Source organism: Hemitrygon akajei, unplaced genomic scaffold, assembly GCF_048418815.1.
Source record: "Hemitrygon akajei unplaced genomic scaffold, sHemAka1.3 Scf000063, whole genome shotgun sequence".
Taxonomy (NCBI): Eukaryota; Metazoa; Chordata; class Chondrichthyes; order Myliobatiformes; family Dasyatidae; genus Hemitrygon; species Hemitrygon akajei.
Window position 1 is genome coordinate 3,453,008 of NW_027331949.1, and position 15,606 is coordinate 3,468,613.

A 15,606-nucleotide genomic window follows, 5' to 3' on the forward strand; every position below is an offset into this window, starting at 1 on the left:
GCAGGCAGTGAAGAAAGCTAATGGCATGCTGGCCTTTATAACAAGAGGAATTGAGTATAGGAGTAAAGAGGTCCTTCTGCAGCTGTACAGGACCCTGGTGAGACCCCACCTGGAGTATTGTGTGCAGTTTTGGTCTCCAAATTTGAGGAAATACATTCTTGCTATTGAGGGAGTACAGCATAGGTTAACAAGGTTAATTCCCGGAATGGCGGGACTGTCATATGTTGGAAGATTGGAGCAACTGGGCTTGTCTACACCGGAATTTAGAAGGATGAGGGGTGATCTGATTGAAACATATAAGATTATTAAGGGATTGGACACGCTGGAGGCAGGAAGCATGTTCCCGCTGATGGGTGAGTCCAGAACTAGAAGCCACAGTTTAAGAATAAGGGGTAGGCCATTTAGAACAGAGATGCGGAAAAACTTTTTTACCCAGCGAGTAGTGGATATGTGGAATGCTCTGCCCCAGAAGGCAGTGGAGGCCAAGTCTCTGGATGCTTTCAAGAGAGAGTTAGATAGAGCTCTTAGCTCTTAGCTCTTAGCGGGGTCAAGGGACATGGGGAGAGGGCAGGAATGGGGTACTGATTGTGTATGATCAGCAATGATCACAGTAAATGGTGGTGCTGGATAGAAGGACCGAATGGCCTACTCCTGCACCTACTGTCTACTGTCTATAAGATTAGCTTTGAAGATTTCTGATTTGCTTAAGATGTCCTTTGATCGATCAACCATTTAAAGAAGTTGTGAACTTTTTGATGTGAATGATGAAAGAGATTCCCGAAATCTGTTTGGTCTACTGAGCGAATTAACACAATGGACAGATTGTTTGATTATTTGTTTTTTATCCTCCTTTTTATCGTTAATTCAGTGATAGTTTCCATAGTTCATAAGGACCTTTTCTGATATATACTTAGTTGGGAGTGCTTAGTAGAGAGATAATTAGTTTTTTCTAAAAGCAGTTTTTCATTGGGCATGTCAGTTAAATGGAAAATGGTGCTGATTTTTCTTCACTAGAGATTACATAGGCATTTTTCTCTTTGTTTAATTTTATTGTTTTGGTGTCTTTGGAGATTGTTTCTGCATTCCCCAGCATGATTTTTAAGGATTAAGTATAAACATTTTTGTTTCTCTGAACTTTCATGCTGGATATGGGGAGCCAGATGTTGTGGAGAAATACTGCACAGTGCAGGCCCTTTGGCCCATGATGCTCTGCTTACCTTTCAATCTACTTCATGATTAATCTAATGCTTCCATCCTGAAGAGAATTCCATTCGTCTTTCATTATGAGCCTATCTCGGAGTCTCATAAGTGTCCTTATTGTGTCTGCCTCTGTGACTACTCATGGCAGATCTTTCCACACACACACTGGTCTATGAAAAAAAATCTCTGAGATCCCTATACTTTCCTCTGATCACAGTAAAATTATGCCCTCTTGTATTAGCCATTTCAGCTGGGAATCTGTTCCATGTTTTAATGATTACTCAGCCTCACCCAGTGTCCAATTTCCCAGCACAATAATACACTGTAAAGCAATGGAAGGCATCAAAGTAAATTGATATTTAAATTGCAGCTATATCAGTTAGAAGCAAGGGCTGTAAGTGGGTATAAGAACCAGTTAACATGACTTGATAGGGTGGTGTTTTGCTTTGTAGTGTTTGGCTTTTTATATTTAGCAAAATATTTTTTTTTCTTCTGCAGGGCTTTTCTATTTTAGGGCCATATGTTTTCTTTTGTAATGGGGGGAGGAATTAAGGAAAGCTTTTTAAAACCATTCTGATAAAATGGGCAGCTTACAAAGTCTCTCTCTTTTTTACTCTATGGGGATGCATTTCGGCTTTTTTTGCTGAATTTCGGGCTTTTGGTGTGGTGGGAGGATTGGGGTTAGTTTTGATTCATACGATTAACTGTAAGATTAACTTTAGTTTTCTTTTTTATAATTTTTTTTCCCATTACGGAGTTCCGGAGCATGCATGCTTTGTACTCGGTTATACTTATCGCAGCCAGTTTTGATTAGCCTGCGCTGGTGTACATGTATTTGTGTGTTAAATAAAATAATTTTTTAATGGTAACTAAACAGATAAACGTTATAAGTTGGAATCATCCTATTAAGCGAAAGAAGACTTTCAAAATCATTAATTGATTCCAACCTGATATAATTTTTGCTCAAGAAACGCATACTAAAACGGGCGATCAAAATAGATGTTTCAAAATATGAATGGGCCTTCAATTTCATGATATCAAAATAAAACAAAGGGTGTATCTATTTTTATTAAATCTAATATTTTATTTATCCAAGAAGACAGTGTGTACTAATGGTAGATTTATAATTATTAAAGGAAGAATTTGTAATTGAAAAAATGTTCTGGTTAAACTATATGGACCTAATGTAGATGATCCTTCTTTTTTAAAAAATGTATTTGATTTATTGCCAGATTTAAATGAATATATGTTGTTAATGTTGGTGGTGATACAACTGTTGTTTAAATCCTTTGATTGACAAGAGTTCAACCAATCAGTGGCTTCTGAGTTTTTCTGTATCACTTATTAACTCTTTTTTTAATTGATTTTGGCCTGGTTGAAATTTGGAGACATTTAGATAGATAGATAGATAGATAGATACTTTATTCATCCCCATGGGGAAATTCAACTTTTTTCCAATGTCCCATACACTTGTTGTAGCAAAACTAATTACATACAATACTTAACTCAGTAAAAAAAAATATGATATGCATCTAAATCACCATCTCAAAAAGCATTAATAATAGCTTTAGAAAGTTCTTAAGTCCTGGCGGTAGAATTGTAAAGCCTAATGGCATTGGGGAGTATTAACCTCTTCATCCTGTCTGAGGAGCATTGCATCGATAGTAACCTGTCGCTGAAACTGCTTCTCTGTCTCTGGATGGTGCTATGTAGAGGATGTTCAGAGTTATCCATAATTGACCGTAGCCTACTCAGCGCCCTTCGCTCAGCTACCGATGTTAAACTCTCCAGTACTTTGCCCACGACAGAGCCCGCCTTCCTTACCAGCTTATTAAGACGTGAGGCGTCCCTCTTCTTAATGCTTCCTCCCCAACACGCCACCACAAAGAAGAGGGCGCTCTCCACAACTGACCTATAGAACATCTTCAGCATCTCACTACATCCTAATTTACATCCTAATGATAGAGATTATTCTTTTTTTCCAAATTTACACAAAAAAATGTTCCAGAATCGATTACTTTATAGCTGATCCCCGATTTTTGTCCAAAGTCCATAATGAGAATATGATGCTATAGCTCTCTCGGATCATGCGCCTTTGAGCATAGCTTTTGAATTGAATGATGTCGTTATTGCAAATTTGCCTTGGCATTTTCCAGAAAATTTATTACAAAGTCCAGACTTTGTCAAATTTATTGAGACTCAGATAAAAGACTTTTTTTCTTTTTAATAATATGGGAGATGTGTTGAAATTGATTATATGGGATACATTTAAAGCATATTTGCGTGGTCAGATAATCTCCTATTCAGCTAAGCTTAAGAAACAGACAAAAACAGTTAGTTAAGATTTCCAAACAAATTAAAGACTTGAATAATATTTATGCAATTTCTCCTAACATTGATTTATTCAAACAAAGAATTGAATTCCAATCACAACATAATTCATTATTAACTTATACTATTGAAAGAAATTTGTTTAAATTGAAAAGTCAATTTTATGTGTTTGGAGATAAAAATAATAAGCTATTAACATCTCAATTGAAAGCAGCTAGAGCTAAAAGACAAATTTTTAAAATTCTTAAGAAAGATGGTAGTTTAGCATGCAATTATGAAGATATTAATAAAATTGTATAAGACTTTTATATTGAACTTTATAAATTTCAGTTTCCAGTTGATTCTTCTAAAACGAATGCCTTTTTACAAAAGATCGATTTTCCTTGAATTTCTGTTGAAGATCAACAAACTCTTGATGCTCCTATTACTGAAAGTGAAATTCAGAAAGCCATTTTTTCAATGCAGTCTGGTAAAACTCCTGGACTGGATGGTTATTCTGTAGGATTTTATAAAAAATTTGAAAAATTGCTCTCTTCATATATGTTGGAAATGCTTAAAGATTCATTTTTCATAGGAGAGATACCTTCTACATTTTATGAAGCTTCTATTTCTTTAATTCTTAAGAAAGATAAAGATTCTACTGACTGTGCTTCATCTAGACCTATTTCATTATTAAGTGTGGATGATAAAATTCTCTCAAAAATAATGGCCAATCGGCTGGAGAATAACCAGCTAAAATTATATCTCAAGACCAAACAGGTTTTGTAAAAGGCTGTTATTCCTTCTCTAACGTTCGGAGACTGTTAAATGTTATATATTCATCCTTTTCTAAGACTCCCCAATGTGTTGTCTCTCTTGATGCTGAAAAGGCATTTGACAGAGTTGAATGGAAATACTTATTTAATGTTTTAGAGAAATTTGACTTTGGTATTAATTTTAATAAGTGGAATAGAATGATATATAAAAGCCCTATTGCTACTGTTATTTCTAATAATTGCAGATCTTTTTTCCGACTCTTGTGGGGTATGAGACATGGATGTCTGTTAAGTCCTTTGTTATTTAATTTGGTGCTGGAACCCTTGCTATTGCACTTCATGAAGCTAAAGATATTCATGGAATTCTCTTAAATGGAACTGTTCATAAGATCTCCCTTTATGCTAAAGATCTCTTAGGTTATATTTTGAATCATGAAGAATTTATTCCTAGTTTATTAAAACTACTAAATGATTTTAGAAAGTTTTCGAGACATAAACTAAACCTTCATAAAAGTGAATTATTTCCTGTAAATTATTCTGCTTTTATGTATGATGACATTCCTTTTAGAGTTACAGACTCATTTAAATATTCAGGTATTATTATTACTAAAAATCATAAAGACCTTTATAAAGCTAATTTGGTTCCTTTAGTGGATTTTATGAAGGAATTATTTTGCAGTTGGAATCTACTTGCAATTTCACTAGCCGGCCAAATTCATGTAGTTAAAATGATGATTTTACCAAGATTTTTATATGCATTTCAAAATAACCCTATTTTTTAACTAAGAAGTTTTTTGATCAGGTTGACACTATTATTTCATCTTTTGTTTGGAATAATAACAGACCAAGAATTGGTAAATATAATTTACAAGAATCAAAAGAAGATGGAGGTCTTGCTTTGCCTAATTTAAGAATGTATTATTGAGCTGTTAATATAAGTTACATGTGTTTTTGGTTATATTGGGCTGACAGAAATGAACGACCACCTTGGGCTGATTTGGAATTGAATGCTGTGAAACAGTTTCACTTCACCTCATTATTACGAGATTTTCTACCTGTACAACTGGCCAAGATTACTAATTTAAATTTATACTCTGTGATTAAGCAGTCATTAGGAATTTGGTTCCAGTTTTGTAATTTTTTTAGTCTCAAAAAATTTAAACTTTTTGGTTTAATTTATCAAAATTATTTACTTAAACCTTCATTAAGTGATCCTACCTTTCTTGTTTGGGGAATAAAGGAGTTTATTCTTTCACGGATCTGTTCCAAGATGGTTGATTGATGTCTTTTGAGAAATTAGTAACTAAATACTCTCTCTCGTAATCACACTTCCTGCAATATCTTCAAGTCAGACACTTCTTACAAAAATAATTAAGTAATTGTCCATATATACAGGATTATGACCTGTTAGATATTATTTTAAAAATGAATCCTTTAGTGAAGAGTTTTATTGGGAAAATTTATAATTTATTGTTACAACAGCACAATTGCCCTTCACTTAAGATTAAGAAAAATTGGGAGAGAGAGCTTAACATGACCTTGATAACAGAAGATTGGTTGGAGATTTTGAAGTTGGTTAACTCTTCTTCAATTTGTGCCAGTCACTCTTTAATTCAATTTAAAATTGCACATCATTACTATTTGACAAAGGAGAGACTGTCTTAAATGTTTCCTAATGTTGATAGTCAGTGTGATAAATGTAAAACCGAGACAGCCACATTGACACATATGTTTTGGTCGTGTTCTGTACTGAAACATTTTTGGAAGTCTATTGTCTCTACAATTTCTAAAGTTTTAAAAAATAATTTACAACCTAATAAATTTATAGTTCTATTTGGTATAATCCCTCAATATTTCTCCATCAGACCAATATGTTACATTATTGGCCAGAAGGGCTATTTTGTTGAAATGAAAAAATGCTTCTGCTCCAACTTTGATATGATGGTTTTCTCAGGAGATGCTATGTCTTAGTTTGGAGAAAATCAGAAGTCAAACTTTTGATCCTTCGATTTGATTTTGACAAAGCTGGGGTTCATTCGTCCACTACTATCATCTGATTTGAGTTAATTAATATTGTTTCCTTCCGATTTTTCTTTAAATGGACGTGAGTTGGCGGATTGCTGTTGTTTTATTATGGAAGCTTGTATGATGGAACTCCGGGGTTGTGCTCCCAATGGGTTTTTCCTGTGTTTTTTTTCAGTTAGTTAGTTATTAGGGGTTCCTTTTTTTCCTTCTTTTTTCTTTCAAAAAATATTCTTCACATTTTATTTTTTCTTTTTGTTATTGATATATTGCTTAGCTTTGTTAATCAGTTATTTGTTAATTTAATTCTTTATTGTACATAATGACATATTGCCTTAATATATCTTTTTTTGTTGATCTTCAACATAATTAATAAAAAAGATTTTTAAATGAAATGAAATTACAAGTATCACACCACTTTTAATTGAGCAGGAGGCTTTGTGCCGGGTAAATTACATAGAGAACATGGGTCAATTGCAGTCGATTGATACAAGTGGGCCAGGAGCAGCCCTACACAATATGTGTGAGAGTTTTCCAGACAAGGAAAAAGATTTGCGAATGTTGCACAGAATAAGTAATTGGGGAACAAAATGTGGCCACTGGGGGGTGTGGGGGGAAACTGGGATATTACCTCATGTGAGCAAGCAATAAATTAGATATGTAAAAAGAACTGTGGAAAGAAGTGCAAATTATTGAAATGGGATTGGAAAGATAAGGCAGATGCAAAGTGGAACAGTATGCTATTAGCAAGTTGGAGGAATAATGCATGTGACAAAAGGATAGAGGTATGTACTGCAGAAGGAATGCCAAAGGTTGGGAGACACTAAAAGCATGAAAGCATGATAGTGTGAATGAGTGGATGGGTGCCGAAAATGACAGCAGGAAAAACAATGTAAGCAAATCAAGGCCGGCCTAGATAGGAGAGCAGGACTGGAATGTGTGTCTGAAATTTGAACTGATAGGGAAACAAGGGATCCCGAACCCATGTCTGGCATACCGACCCTGTTTGAGGACAGTGACAATGATGAGGAGTGGGCACCTATCGTACTCCCTCCACCTTATCAGGAGCCAAGTGCACCCAGTGCTCCTGAACCACAATCCTCCCAGTGCTCAGATACGGTGGCCACTCAGGTGAAACAGTGGCACACCCGAGCCACTGAAGATACTGAAGATTATTCCAAGACAGAGTGGGAACAATCCAATAAAACCCCAGAGTTAATGGCTCCACAGAGACAATTGCCCTCCTGAATGCTGCCCAATCCATGAGCAGGAAGAGGATCAGTCCACAGTGATTCCTGTGTATGCACCCTGGAAGCTTCGAGAGTTGATAGTGATTGTGAATCAGACCACAGATATAAAAGATAAACCAGCACAGTTTGCTCAGTATGTCTGCAGTACTACACAAATGTTTAACACATGGTTTGACGCAGCCAAGAAGGGCCAAAAGGCCTGATTCTGTACTGTAATGTTCTATGGTTCTACGGTTCTTTGACCCTACGGGGTGGTCAACTGAGGAAAGCCAATATTTTGTACTCCTCAAAGGACAGATGTTCCCAGTCACAGTGTTTGGAGAGGTTAACGGAAGAGAGGGCAGTGCGTTACTGGCCGAAATTCTGGATTTCCTTCGGTGATAGACAGGACTGGTGGTTCCCCATACCACCGTGAGGGTTTGCCCTGGATTCAAGCCAAAGAGCCTCAGGTTCCTTGCTTATACCTTGATGAACCAAGCCTCCAGCACCGAGGGAGACTGGCAAGGGTTGGCTGCGGGCCAACTCCGATATTGGAAGGAGTCTGAAGTGAAGGCGGGACATCTGGCAAGACATTCTTTTGATATTGACCGAACCCATGGCGTTGTACCCCAGCTCTGTGCAATTTCAGGCCATGAAGTCGGCTGCACCAACTGCCCCCCTGTCTGGATCACCATGAAAGAAGGACAGACTCTCCCATCCATTCCGCAATATCCCCTCAAGCCCGAGGCAATGTTTTATGAGGATGGAAGTTCCTTTGTGGATCCAACAGGGAAATGATATTCTGGCTATGCGATAGTGATGGACAATGAAGTAAGTCTCTTTTGAGACTCAATGAAGTAAGCAGGTCTCTTTTGAAGCAGGTGTCTCCGCCCAAAAGGCTGAGCTGTTTGCTCTGACTCGTGCCTGTATCCTAGCAACAGACTAAAGTGCGAATGTTTACACAGACTCCCATTATGCTTTTGGAATTGTAAATGACTACGGGGTTCTTTGGGAACATGGGGATTTCTGAATTCCGCTGGCCAACCTATTAGTAATGTCACGTTTGTAAACAACTTACTCACTGCTCTACAGCAACCTCAAGTTTTGGCTATTATTAAATGTGTGGCCCACACCCACATGTCCAACTGGGTCACTAAAGGCAATGCTTTAGCAGATGAGAGAGCGAAAAGTGCGGCACAATCCTCTGAAGTTTTAGTCCCCTCAGGTTCCCGTCAATCAACCTTCCGTGACTAAAGCAGAACAGATTTGCCAGACATATGGGAGGTATGTACTTCAACGGGATGCCTCTGAGGAGGAGCGCAAATTGTGGTCCTAGATGGGGTGCCAGAAAGACCCCGACCTAGGTTTTTGTATCACCCCAGTGGGACAGGTTTGTGTTCCTACACAGTTTTTACCAATATTGGTCGATGATATACATAATTGTACACACCTGGGAAAGGAGGAAATGGGTGGTAACCTGTACCCTGCACACCGTGTACAATTCCCTTGACAGGTAGACCTTTTTTACATCTACAAGTTGATTTTATTGAATTGCCTAGAGTACATTGCTATAGATACCACTTAGTTATTATAGATGTGTTTAGTAGATGGATTAAAGCTATTCCAACGACCAATATTACTGCTATGACTGTTGTGAAGGTATTATTATGGGAAATAATTCCCAGGTATGGCCTGCCCTTTATGCTGAGCTCTGACAATGGCTCACACTGGTGGTGAAAGTGAACAAAGAGGTATGTAACAAATTAGCTATCAGGCAATAATTCCACTGTGTACACCACCCATGGGCTGCTGCCATAGTGGAAACAGCCAATGGCACTCTGAAGATTAAATTGGCCAAACGAACAGTGGAGACAGGACTCCACTCCTGGCAAGCACAATTCCACATGAGGATTACCCCACAGGGGAAAACAGGGTTGTCACCAGCTGAAATCATTTATGGACAGCCCATGAGAACACCCTGGGGACCTAAAACTTGTGCACCATTGCTCCCAGAAAGTCTACCAGCAAAATTGGATATGCATAACCTAAGGGAAGAGATGGGGAAATATATATGCTAACTAACCAAAATGTTTGAAGCATTACATTCACAGGTATGACAGGCTTACAAGTAAGAGAACTACCCCGCAAAGAGGAGTGACTATCCCCTCAAAGAATCTGGGAATTTTGTCCTGACCAAGAACTGAGATTGAGGGAAACTCAGACCTCAGTGGAGAGGATCATATCAGGTGTTACTGACCACTCTCACGGCTATGAAACTGAAGGGACAATTTTGTTGGATACATTGAACAGACTGCAGAAGTGCTACTGAAGGAACTGAGTAGAAGGACTCTCTCTGACTAAAGGAAAATGTTTTGGTTGATAGTGGTGTTAGTGTTTATGTCTTTGAGAAGGCTCACACCAGCATCCGGGGGCCCCCATGTTAACACCTTTCTGTCTCTCTGTCACACCGATGCCAAACAGGTAGAACTAGGGGCCTGCTGGGTTTGTGCCGAAATTCCGCAGCATGGTAAAACTATGATTCCAATGTCAGTAATCCCGCTCAACCAGAGTGAGGAACTCTCAGCCTGGGCTTTCTCAAATAACACCCGGGGCAGAGAGATAAGGAACTGTGGTTCAGTCAGAGATGACTGTGGCTGTCAGTGTTGTGAGGGATGGTATCTCATGCCCCCACCAAACGGAACTTCCTATACTGGGAAACATGAATCCTGGCCATACTTGCAGGTGCCCAGCAGTGGAGAGGAATAACTGAGACTGAATGATTTTGGATGATCACTTTTCTCTCATATGGAGTTGCCAAGAATTCACAAGAGATAATCAATTTGGCTACAGCACTTGAGGAGCTGGCCACAATACTGCAGGGTCACTGACAGAAACACAGGCCCAAGTAACAGAAATATCCACTGAAATGATTGCAATCCGGCAACAGTCCTACAGAATCGTATGGCTTTATATTTTATCCTAGCTCAGAAAGGGGGAACCTGTGCTATTATTGACGCAGAATGCTGCACCTATATCCCTGATGAGTCTACTAACATTATATCCCTCTCCGAGCACACTGCCAAGGAGATTGACAGCATCAAGAAAGTAGGGCAGGATTTACATGGGTTCACTGAAGAGTCGAAGTGGTGGGATTTGAAGGCCTGTTTGTTAATATGTGGGGCATGATATTGCATTATGGTCTAATAATTGTACATATCATTGTAACAATAACTGTTGTACACTCTTTCTTCCTACTGATAAGTCAATGCTGTACTGGGTTGCTTTCTCTATAAAAAATTACGGCTTTGTTGATCACGCAATGGTCAAAAGTAGGGAATGATAAAGTATGTAAAAGTATTAACACTTTGTTAAACAATAGCAGCCTGTTTTTCTGAAAGAAACTGTTGATGATCAACAGATGTGCTAAGCCATGCTGAGCCATATTTCTTCTTGAGGGAAGCTAGCTAGGGTTTCAGGATCCTCATCTCCTTGTACACTCATGTGTAGAGATAGGACACCTTCAGACTGTTCTGTGTGTGTAGGCCATTATGACTATTTTGTAATGTGTCTTTAGGGGCTGTCATGTAGTAAATAACTTTGGCTCCAGCCTGTCTTGTGTGGTGGGTATCTGGACAGATATATCTGTGGTGTAAGGGGAATTGTTAGTCAGTTAGTAGATTGGGCGGGAACAGTCTATGACTGTTCCTGTTTGAGCGTCTAACTGAGTAAGCCCCAGATGCTTGGAGTAAAGAGTTTGTATTTATATGGTCTCTGAGTGACTTTTTCCAGATTCGACTTCTACAGAATGGGAGAGGACTGGGCTGCTGGAAGCACATTACCAGACCTGGAATGATTGCAACTGGATCTGACAGACACATAACTGGTTATTCTGGGCACATTCAGTCTCACTCCAACTATTTCCTACCTTCCTTTGTACAGGTATGTAATATCTTGTATCAGATATGTGTTTGAGTAAATGAAACTCACCAAACTTTCTCCTGACTGAATCACTGGAATCTCCAAGTCAACTGGGTTCTCTCTAGTTGATGCTCACAATTCTCCGGCTGGTTCGCTTGTTGATGTTCCCCTGTCTTCAGTCGTGGTTTGCTTCCAGTTGGGTTTTTTCTTCCAATAAATCTCTCACCTCAGGTCTAACTTTAACATGAAAGATAATGAAGCACATTAACAATAGAAAGGAGAAACAAACATTTCTGCTTAATGTTACTATAAACCAAACTCACTGAAATTTAAACGTTGAAGGCAGGTATAATGATCTCAGTGAACAATCTTTTATTGTCCCTCACATTTCACAAAACGATATGGGATAAGAAGGAGCCATCATTCAGTCATGGTAAGACATACGACACAGGAACAGAATTAGGTGATTCGATCCATCTGGTCTGCCCCACCACTCAACCATGGCTGATTTTTATTCCAACATCATATTCCTGCCTTTCTCCTGTAATCCCGAAACTACTTAACAATCATGAATTTATTTATCTCTGTCATTAATATACCCAAATTGCAGCCTCAACCAACCTCCGTGACAACAAATTCCACAGATCAGACATCTTTTGGCCAAAAAGTTTTTCTCATCTCAGTTTTAAGAGTTTCTTTATTCTAAGACTTTATTCACAGACTCTCCGTCTAAAGGAAACATCCTCTCCATGTCCACTGTATCCAGGCTTTTCAGCATTCGGTAGGTTTACTTAACCATGCATCCCTCCACCACCCCCACCGTCCCTCTGAACTCTATTGAGCACAGGTCCAGAACCATCAAATGTTCCTCATGCATAAAGCAGATCATTCCTGAGATTATTCTTGTAAACATTGTTAGCAAGACACCACGTGATCTTGCGACACAAAGCGGGGGGCGGGGCAGATCTGCGGCACACAGCCTCACGTGACCTGTTGGCGGGACTCCCCTTTCAGTTCTGCGGAAATAGACAGCCTGGGCTCCTGGTTTGGATCGCTTAATGCAGATTCAGTGAAGTCAACACATTTCTGACGAGCCCAGATAACTGGGTACTAAATGAATAATTGGCCCTCATTTCGGGGCTGATGGCAAACATCGGATCTCCCCGCTCGGGATCGCTCTCAATACTCACCGATGAGAAAGTGATAGCTTCAGCCCACAGACAGTGATCCCGAATCCGCAGAACGCCGCCTGCCTGGAGACTGTGAGCATGCGCAAAGTGATTGGTGCATCATCCGGAGGGCGGGGCCTCGGAAGCGACGCACAGATGCTGCCCATCTGCAGTTAAATGGGAGGGGAAAATGGGATTACGTGACCCCCCCCCCCCCCCTCCCGGCAGTGACTCCAGCTATCCATTACTCTGTGGAAAGAAGCAAACTTGCCACTCACATCTCCTCTCACCCTAAATGTATTAGACATTTCACCCCCAGGAAAAATATATCGTCTGTCCACTCTATCTATTCCTCTCGTAATCTTATAAACGTCCATCCAGTCTCACCCCAGCCTGCGCCACTCTGGAGAAAACAACACAAGTTTGTCCAACCTCTCGTTATAGCTCATGCCTCTAATCCAGGCCTGGTAACCCGCTTCTGCGCCCTCTCTAAAGCCCCGACATCCTTCCGAGAATGGGTGCGACCAGAACTGTATGAAATACTCCAGATGTGGCCTAACTAGTTTTATAAAGCTGTGTTACGAACTGTAACGTTTTAGAAACGAACCAGCAGCAATAGAGTTCACACTGGAGTCTGGTTTTGATGTTAAAACCACTTCTTTATTAGGATCTACTTATAATAACTTAACGAAATAAAGGAAAGTTATGTGTGTATATGTGTAACTATAACTCCTAAACTATCGAGCCTGAGGGAACAAAGCTTAGAGTCTTGAGATGGTAAAGTAGGAAAATTCAGTAATCCACGGAATAAATGATGGGAGAGAGATATTTGTAATCCAGGGTGAAACGTAGAGAAAACGCCGTTACTTCAAAATAACCGTCGACGAAGTTCTTATCCGTTGAATCCGTCCATATACGAGTTATCAGCGAAAGTGACCTGTCACAGGAATACCGTCTTCCAGGGGTTACCGTACAACATACCCAGGCAAGGGTTAACACCAGCGGTACCCCAAGATATTCCACAATCCATTCCTATGGATTATACGAAGTGACAGCCACACACATTTGTTGTGGTTTCCTGTACCGATGATCAACCCACTCTTGTGAGAGTTCCAAGCCTCAACTGCGACAAACTGAAGCTATCAGCTTTTCCAGTCTCTCTCTCTCTCTCTCTCTCTTTAGATTGGCCGACTGCCTGTCTGCAGATCTTATGGTTAATCCCCAGTTAGCGCTGACTGTGACTGACGTCATAGTCCCGCCTCCTCACGCCGGCGCTCTTACAGTCACAGTACGACCGCAGGATCGTAACAGCTGCAACAAAACTTCCCGACTTTTGAACTCAATGCTTCAAATAATAAAGACAACCATTCCATTTGACTTCTTAACCACCCGATCAATCTGTGCAGTCTCTTTCAGGGAGCGATGGAGTCGAAGATCCCTCTGATCATAACACTGTTCAGGGTTTTGCATTTAACAGTGTACTGTCTCATACAATCGACCTACCGAGCTGCCAAGATGATCATCACTAATCAAATCTCACTGAGATTTCTCAGGTCCTGTTGAATTTGTTGCCAAGTGCACAAGTACAGGAAGGTACAGGTACAGAGAAACACTGACGTGGCAGCATCGCAGACAAGTACATTCAGATAACGCACGGAACACAAATTATACGTTTTTCTGTCAGTAACAATCTAGAATCCATAAATATGTCATTAACCGTATATAAAATACAGTGCATTCTGTCATGATCAATATTAAAATGTGCAATAACAGACTTGAAAATGTTGAATTTGGTCCCTGTCTCCATTCCTCTTGTAATCCACAACCAGCTTCTTTGTTTTTGTCACAATGAGGAAGAGGTTGTTTTCTTGACACCACTGTGTCGGGGTGATTACTGATTCTCTGTAGGCTGTCTCGTTATTATTTGAGATTAGGCCAGTCAGTGTAGTGTCGTCAGCAAATTTAATTAGCAGATTGGAGCTGTGGGTGGCGACATAAGTCATGGGTGCACTGAGAGTAAAGGAGGGGGCCAAGCAGACAACCCTATGGGGTATGTGTGCTGAGGGTCAGAGAGACAGAGGTGAAGGAGCCCACACTTACCACCTGCTGGCGATCTGACAGGAACTCTAGGATCCAGCTACACAAGACAAGGTGAAGGCCGAGGTCTCTGAGCTTCTTGTCGATACTTCACGCCTTCGTATGGCTACTGCTCTGCCCATGACTGCAAGGAACTGCAGAGAACTTTGGAGAGCAGAGAACATCAGAGAAACAAGCCTCCCCTCCATGGACACTTCCTACACTTCCCCTGCCTCGGAAAAGCAGGATATGAACTCAAAGATCCTCACAACCTGGATATTCTTGCTGCAAACCGACTCCCTCATCGCGGAAGAGATACAAAAGCCTTAAAGCGCGTACCACCAGGTTCAAGGACAGTTTTCTGTCTGTGGTTATAAGGCAAATGAATGATAAAATGAACTCGACCTCACCATGTAACTCGACGTGACCCTGCACCATACGTCAATCTGCACTGCACTTGCTCTGCAGCCATAATGCTTTGTTACAGTTATTGTTTTGTCGTATATCAGCTCAATGTACTGTCGTAATGTATAGATCTGTGTGGATGGTACGTCATGCAAGCTATTCACTGTAGCTCAGTACGTGATAAGAATAAACAAATTCCCCATTTTAATAGTTTGGAAACATTAGACAGACTGAGTTTCTGCTCTGGAACCTCATAAGGAAACTTAACTGAACTGTTGTCATTTCTGAGGAATGCAAATAAATGGAAAAGGCTTCGATCTCGCATTACGATCTGCGGTAACTGGGATCAGGTGATCTCCCATATCAATATCAGAATCTGGTTTAATAGCACCGGCATATGTCATGAAATCTGTTGTCTCTGCGACAGAGACATTCATAAAACAATAGATTTTAACAACTACGAATTCCAATAATATACAGATTAAATAGTTAAATTATATA

The 15,606-nt window shown here is 39.9% G+C and overlaps 1 long non-coding RNA gene across 1 annotated transcript in view; it reads right to left on the bottom strand.

Moving 5' to 3' along the window:
• The window catches only part of LOC140721867 (uncharacterized), a 35,155-nt gene extending 22,437 nt beyond the window's left edge, over positions 1-12,718 (bottom strand). The window contains exons 1-2 of the long non-coding RNA XR_012097489.1: positions 12,646-12,718; positions 11,525-11,692 (exon numbers count right to left, since the gene is read on the bottom strand). This is a non-coding gene — a long non-coding RNA (uncharacterized lncRNA). The remainder of the gene's footprint in view (positions 1-11,524; positions 11,693-12,645) is intronic.
• Positions 12,719-15,606: the final 2,888 nt, after the last annotated feature.